This window comes from Lagenorhynchus albirostris, chromosome 10, assembly GCF_949774975.1.
Source record: "Lagenorhynchus albirostris chromosome 10, mLagAlb1.1, whole genome shotgun sequence".
NCBI classification, from domain to species: Eukaryota; Metazoa; Chordata; class Mammalia; order Artiodactyla; family Delphinidae; genus Lagenorhynchus; species Lagenorhynchus albirostris.
Window position 1 is genome coordinate 66,572,926 of NC_083104.1, and position 7,275 is coordinate 66,580,200.

Consider the following 7,275-nt stretch of genomic DNA (forward strand, 5'->3'; position numbering starts at 1 on the left):
TCCGGATACACTTGAGGAGCAGCTGGGGTGTGGCTGGTGGAGCCTGGGGAGCCGCAGGGGAAACTGGATTCAGATTATTCAAGGGTCCCTCTTTGGAGCGTTTGTGAGAGTTCCCAGAATTGCACAACATTTGCCTCCTGAAAGGTGGCTGCACATTACAGCCTGGGGCTGGGAATTTCAGTGCCCTTAGGGAGAGTGCTTTGAGAGTCTCAGACAGCCTCTTGGTGTTGGACTATCTCCTGTCATCTGTGTTTGCTGTAAATGTCGATTGTGTCATCTTACCGTTAACCAAAATAATGCTCACCAGGTACTGCGGTCCAGTGTGGGCAGGGTGCTGAGTTTGGTACTTTGTAATCATTCAGGTACTGGTGACTTCCTCAGCTGAATCAGAGGAAACCTCAGTTGCATAGACACAAGCAAATACAGTTCCGGAGGCAGAGGGTAAGAGAGAGAGAATGAAGGAGAAAGAGGAGGGAATGAGATAGAGGAAAGAGACCTCCAATCAATTTAATCAGAGTCTCCACTCTTGGCCCCTATCCCTCTGCTCAGTTCTAAAAGACTGAGCTCTCTGTCACTAAAGGCATACAAGCCAAAGCCAGGTAACACTTGGCAAAGAGGTGAGGTGGGGAAGATTCAGGTATCAGAAGCCACCAGAGGGTTAGATTAGATGCCCTTAATGGATCCCATTCAATCTCTAGACTAGGAAATGCAGAATGATTCCTGTGATCCAGCCATTTCTCTTACTGGTCCCGCTCACTGATTCTTTCTTAGCTCCAATGTCTTCTCCCTTCCTGGATCCTGTCAGCCCACAAGCCTCCTTCTGTTCTGAGCAGATTCTAGGCTGTAGTAGGCTCAGAGAAAGACAGAGACAGACAGAGAGACAGGGAGACGTGAGCTGGAGCAAATGATGCCTGGCCCTGGCTGAGAGTGGGGGGGGCAGGTCCTACTGTTGCTAATGGCTCTGTCTCAGGGGTCTGGGGATCTGGCAGGCACCAACATCTCTGTCCTATGGGGCAGTGAGTTAATGAGGCAGGTAGGCAGGGTGTGATTCCTGGGGGAGCCAGTAGAGTGGATAGAGCCCTTATTCTTTGGGGGATCCAGTATAGAAATGGCCTCTCTGCCTGCCCCTCCCATCTCAGCTCTGATCCCACCTCAGGCAGCTAGCTCAAGTTCCTTGGAGGTGGGGTGCTAGAAGGGACTGCACACCTGCCCAGAGGCCTCTCCTGGCTTTCTCTGGCTGGATCCAGCTTCTGTGCAGAGTACAGCTGCGGAGGGGGCGCTAGACTTTCCTGGTGTCAAAGGGCTCCAAGTCACTAAGCAGGGCCCGGGAACCTCAGAGCAGCACAAGGCAGGAGGGACAGGAGGAGAGCAGCAGGAGGGACTCAAGGTAGACTTCAGAGTGAACTTCCAGGCAAGTGCTGAGTTCTTAGGGCATGTCAGCCAAGGGGGCTCTGGTCATAACTTAGCTTGAGGCTGATTAAGAAATGGAGGGTGGGACTAGGTTGATGGGTCTCAGGGTGTGGAATAAGAAGGGGAGGGCAGGGGGATAAGGTGGAGCCTGGGCAGGGGTGTCAGAGAAGAGAGCTTTTTGGAACTGAGGCTGGGCAGGATCAGAACAATAGCCATCATTTGCCAAGCACCTACTATGTGCCAGGCACTGTTCTGAGCACTTAGCTTGTATTACCTCGTTTAATCCTCACATCAACCCTTTAAGATGGGGCCTGTTATTATCCCCATTTTACAGATAAGGAAAGTTAGGCATAGAAGATTGAGTAGATTGTCCACAGTTACAGAGCTAAGCAAGTGGTTGAGCAAGGTTTTAACCCCAGGCTCCAGTGCCCCATAAGCTTAACCCTGAAGTTATAGAGCTTCTTATAGGAAGGTAAGGATGCTTAGACAGAGCAGGGGCAAGGTCCTTCGAGCCTTCTCCTTTTCCTTATCCCTTTCCCTCCCCTCCTCTCCAATCATATTTCATATTATTAGCAGGCAAGCCTGGGCCATGTAGAAGAAATAAAAAAGCAATGACAAATGCCTAGAGAGTGGCTCAGGAACACTGTCCTTCCCCTGCAGCCCCTGGAATCAGAGTCTGAGATCTGCGGCTTTGGCGGCAGAATTTATAGAGACCCCCTCTGGTCTCTTCTCAGCTGTTTTCAGGCAAGTGGCTGTCGTTGGGCCCCGGAGACCAAGCAAGTCCTCCAGGCAGGGTTCTGCAGGAGGGACCTAGGGGACCCCCAGCCCTGGCTCTGAGCCAACTACCAGAGGGGTTTTCCAGCCTCCACCCCCGGTGTAGGAAAGGGGATGACGACATCAGCCCCTGAGCCAACTCTGGGATGCCTTGACCCCATCTCCCAGCCTGAGTTCTCTCATTTGGGGGCTCCCCATGTCCTCAGCATGTGGGATGGAGTAGGGGTGAGGAGGAAGATCTGACAGCTGGGGTGCAGCACTTCCCCCCGCCCCCCACCAGGTAACCCGCATAGCATGACCGTAGAGGCAGTGGTTCCCTCTGATATGCTCCATTGCCCCTGTCTCCCTGAGCCCCAACCCCACTCTCTTTCCAAACCAAGATGTGCCTCTAAGGCGCCACATTTGGGGATCCCACTCCTGGCCCCATGCCATGGTGCCCCTGGTGCAGCCCTCTGCCTTGAGGTGTCAATCTCCGGATACACTTGAGGAGCAGCTGGGGTGTGGCTGGTGGAGCCTGGGGAGCCGCAGGGGAAACTGGATTCAGATTATTCAGGTTCCCAAGCTGGTCTTTCAAAACTGTCAAAGCCCAAACCAATCAAATCAGGTCTTTGGGGGTGTGACCCATGCATTAGTATTTTTGAAACTCCTCAACTGATCCCAATGTGTAGACATGCTTGGGAACCACTGCTTGGGGCTTTATACCTTCTCAAAGCACTTGCACATTCATTTTCCCACTTGAACTTCAAATTAAAACTTGCTCATTTTTGTAAAGCAATTATACTTCAATAAAGATATAAAAAAAAACTTGCTCATTTCACAGGCAGGGCAAGGTTTTGTTAAAATATATATATATATATATATATACACATACACAATAAATAAATATATATACTAAATATATATACTGTACTAAATATATATGCTAAATATGTAAATAATGTTTATCAGATTCAGTTTGTACTCCCTGCAGAAATTTTAGAAACACAGAAATTAAAAAGAAGAAAATGAAAATTACCTGAATCTCATCCTTTAGTGACAGTTACTGTTGACACCTGTTTTGTTTCCTTTATTTCCTCGTTTCCTTAAAGTTGAGGAAACTGAGGTAGAGAAACATGAGGTAACTTTCCCGAGATCATGGAGCTCCCAAGGAGCAGAGTCAGGATTTGAACCCAGGGAATTGATGGGTTGTTGTGAGGTCTAAAGGGGCTGGTGCATGCCAAGGGCACCCACTGTGTGCAGGGGTCTGTGAAAGGAGGGGGCTCAACAGGGAAAGAGGGAGGCAGCCCTCGGGCAGGTTTCTATCCTGTCCTTGTGTGTCCAGAGCAGGAGCATGGAGGCCAACACCACGTCCACCGCCGGGCTCACAGCTACACCTGAGCGACTGCTCCGACTCCTCTTTGCCGGGGTCTGTGGCCTCGTCCCCAGGTGGGGCTGCTGGCGGTGGGCCGGGGTCTGGGCGCCCCCCACCCACTCCTCACCTTGACCAACAGCCTCACAGCGAGCATCACGCTGTCTGACCTGCTCTTCCTGGCCGGCGTGGTGCCTGTGCTCCTGCTGAGCTTCCTGTGGCAGGACTGGTGGCTGGGCCCCACCATCTGCACCATCAGCCAGGCTGCCAACACCATCACCATGTTCTGCACCTTCTATGGCATGGTGGCCATGGCTCTACTGTGCCATGTGGCAGTGGCCTGGCCTGACGTGGCCCTCCCGTCTGGCCTGGGTGTCCGCCTGCTGCTCTGTGGGGCCACGTGGGTCCTGGGCCTCACTGCATCGCTACCCAACTGGCTGCTCCAGCGAGTGGTCGTGGAGGAGGAGGCCCAGGCCTGCCTCTTGCTCCTGAACCCTGCTCAGACCTCCTGCTACTTCACCCTGCTGGGAGCTCTGGCCTTCCTGCCTTGCATGATGGGGCTGGGCTCCTCTTTCAGCCACCTGGGCTGGCTCCTGTGGAGACATACCCGTAGCCCCAGGGGGTAGAACATCTGGGAGCACCGGGAGAACACAGGGCTCATCCTTGTGGTGCCGGTGGTCTTCATGCGGATGTGGGGACCCTGCTCTGTGCTAGGCTATGTGGCAGCTGTGGGTGACCTGCCTGCCATGCTGGTGGCTTTTGTGGCATCCAGCCTCTCCACCATCCTGGCCTACTCCAACTGTGCTGTCAGCCCCATCCTCTGCTTCTACCTCTCTTGCCCCTTCCAGGCAAGGCTCAGGGACCTCTTCTGCAGGCCAATGGCAGCCAGGCATTCCAGGGATGTGGGAGGGGCTGGTGTGGCGATAGAGAGAATCCAGCCTGGACATGACAGGGCCCCAGGAAGCCTATGGGGTCTGGCGGGGGTCTGAGAGGTTAGGCTGATGGGAGAGCTGAGATTCAAGAGAGGTGGGGAGACCCCTATGACATAGATCCCATCCCCTCCATTTTACCAGTTGGGAGACTAAGATCCAGAGAGGGCAGGCGTAGCCCAGCAAAGGTGACACAGCAATTAAATGGCAACTAGGTCGCTGATCCCATTCCACCTTGGGACTCTGATGGATAACTATAGGCTCCATTACTTTCTAGTAGTATGACTTGAACAAGTCCCTTGACCTCTCTATGCCTCAGTTTTCTCATCTGGAAAATAGGATCATGATAGTACCTTCTTGATGGTGTTGTTATGAAGGTAAACTTTCTTAATACATATAAAGTGCTTAGAAGAATGCTTGGTACTTAGTAAGTACATATGAGTGTTGGTCATTACTATTATTATAATCTTATTTTTATTAATTCAGGGGCATTTGAAGTGAGAGTGGTAAAGGGACTTCTAAAGGCAGAGAAGTGGGTAGAGGAATGATCTGGGGGCTGATCATTCCTGGGGTCCTCAATCCTGGGGTAAGGCCTGGGGATTGAATGGGCTGCCTGGGTAGAGGCTCACAGCCCAGGGGGACCCTTCAGTTGCCTCTCCCTTCTCTGCCTGTCCTCCCCCAGCTCTGTCCCACACACACCTCTCAGCCCAATAAAGGAATATCATAAAGTAAAGTCAAAATGGAGCCGTGAGTCTGGGCCTGTGAATTTCCAAACACCCTCCTTTCTTCTCTGTGGTTTCTCTTCCTGATGTGGCAGGGGCAGGGGCCCCTTTTGAGGCCCCTTCCTTCTCTCCAGAGGCAACTGGAGGTCTTCACCTCTCCTACCCCATCCCCTCTGAGAAGTTCCCCAACTCCATGACCTCCTCTGGCCTCCTGGGAAAAAGCCTCAGGCTTTTGTGTTGGCCTGGGAACCAGGGAGACTGTCTCTACTGAAATTCCCAAGACAACATGTTCTGCTTGGTGATAGTGTTACAGCTAAACACACACACACACACCCTGACCCCATGGTCAAAACGCTTAGAAAACATTGGGATGAACCAAGTCAAAATAGTCTCTTTGCCACAGGATTAATCAAAGCCTCTAATACCCTGAAGGCCATGGGGACTCTCTGAGAGGGGCTCAGAGTGGGCAGTTTCCCAAAACCCATGCCAGGGAACCAGTGTTCCGTGGAACACACCTTGGGAAAGAACCCAGCTACCATGTTGAGCACAGTAAAGACACTCTCGGTGCACCAGTGGCCGCGGCTCTGAGCCTCGACTGCCCTGCCAGGCGGCCTTCTCCTCCCGATGCTTTCCCACGGGAGCCCAAGGTGAGGTAAAAACGGGCTGCTGGTTATGGGAACTTTCTTCTTCTCGAGCTATGACTCCAGCCGGTACCCACTCAAAGTAGATCGGAATGCAAGTCAGAGGGGCATCTAATTATAAGGACCGTGGTGAATCAGCTCTAATTTACCATAAAATCGTCTAAGAAGCAAGCAAGTCCCAAACTTTGGTATAATTAACATCAATTTCTTGTGATGTGCTGGTTGGGAAAGGCTGCCTGGAGGGCTCATCTGAGAGCAAACTCACCCAGAGAAGGGAGAAATCCCCTTTCCCTGTGATCCTGGTCCCTCATGGTCACAGGGACTTATATGTGAAGAGGGACAAGGAGGAAAGTGGTGTTTACTGTGCACCTAGTGCAGCAGGTCCTGGGAATGTCACACGCTTCATGCGTGCACATCTACGTGTCACTCTGACCACACAACGATCCCGCAAGGGAGGAGTGACAGTCCCATCACACAGAGGAGCAGTGAGTCATCCTGGGCACATGACCTGTGTGGCATTTAGGCTGCCCCAAGAGCCCCGCTTTGGTGGCCACAGATCCTGGTCCCTCTCATTGGTTTGGTGTCGATACCCCAGGGTGGTAGGATCTCCTTGCTTATTGCTCCAGAGCAGGGGTTAGGCCCATGAGGGTACAACTGTGTGTGAGACAGTGTCTCCAACCTGAGCAGGGCCTGGCACTAATGCTCAGTAAATACCTGTTGAGAGATGAGTGATCAGATGCAGTAAAGTCACCCACGGAATAATCTGATCATGTTACTCACCTCTCTCACCTCCTCAGTGGCTCCCTGATTCACTCAGAGTAATGCTGAAGGCCTTTCTGTGGCCTGCAAGGCCCTGCACATTCCAGATTCTTTACCCCAACCCCATCTCCTGCATTCTCCCCTCCTTAATGCAGCTTCAACCACACTGGCCTCCTTAATGTTCTTCAAACACACCTCAGGGCCTTTGCACTTGCTGCTCCTTCTCCTTGGAGCCCTTGTGCCTCAGATATCAGCATGCCTCCCCCTCTCATTTCCTCGGGGCTCATCTAACTGTCATCTCCTCAGAAAGGCCCTCCTTCCCTGACCACCTCATCTAAAATATCACCCTGTCATTCTCTATCCTCTTATCCTCTTATTTTTCTTTGTGACTCTTATCACCACCAGAAATTACATTATTTACCTATTATGTGCTTACTGTGTTTCCCCTGTCCTATTTGTGTGTCTGTTGTAAGTTCCATGTGGAGACAGGGCCTATGTTTTGTTCATTGCTGCATCCTCAGTGCCTAGCATAGACCCTGGCACACAGTAGTTGCTCAGTACATTTTTTTGAACCAAAGGATGGAAGAAAGAGAGAGGAGAACCTGAACTCTGTCACACAGCAACATCTGTGCTATTTTTCACAGGAGAAAGGAAAACAAGGAACTTTAGTAAAAGAACCAAATTTACTTCAG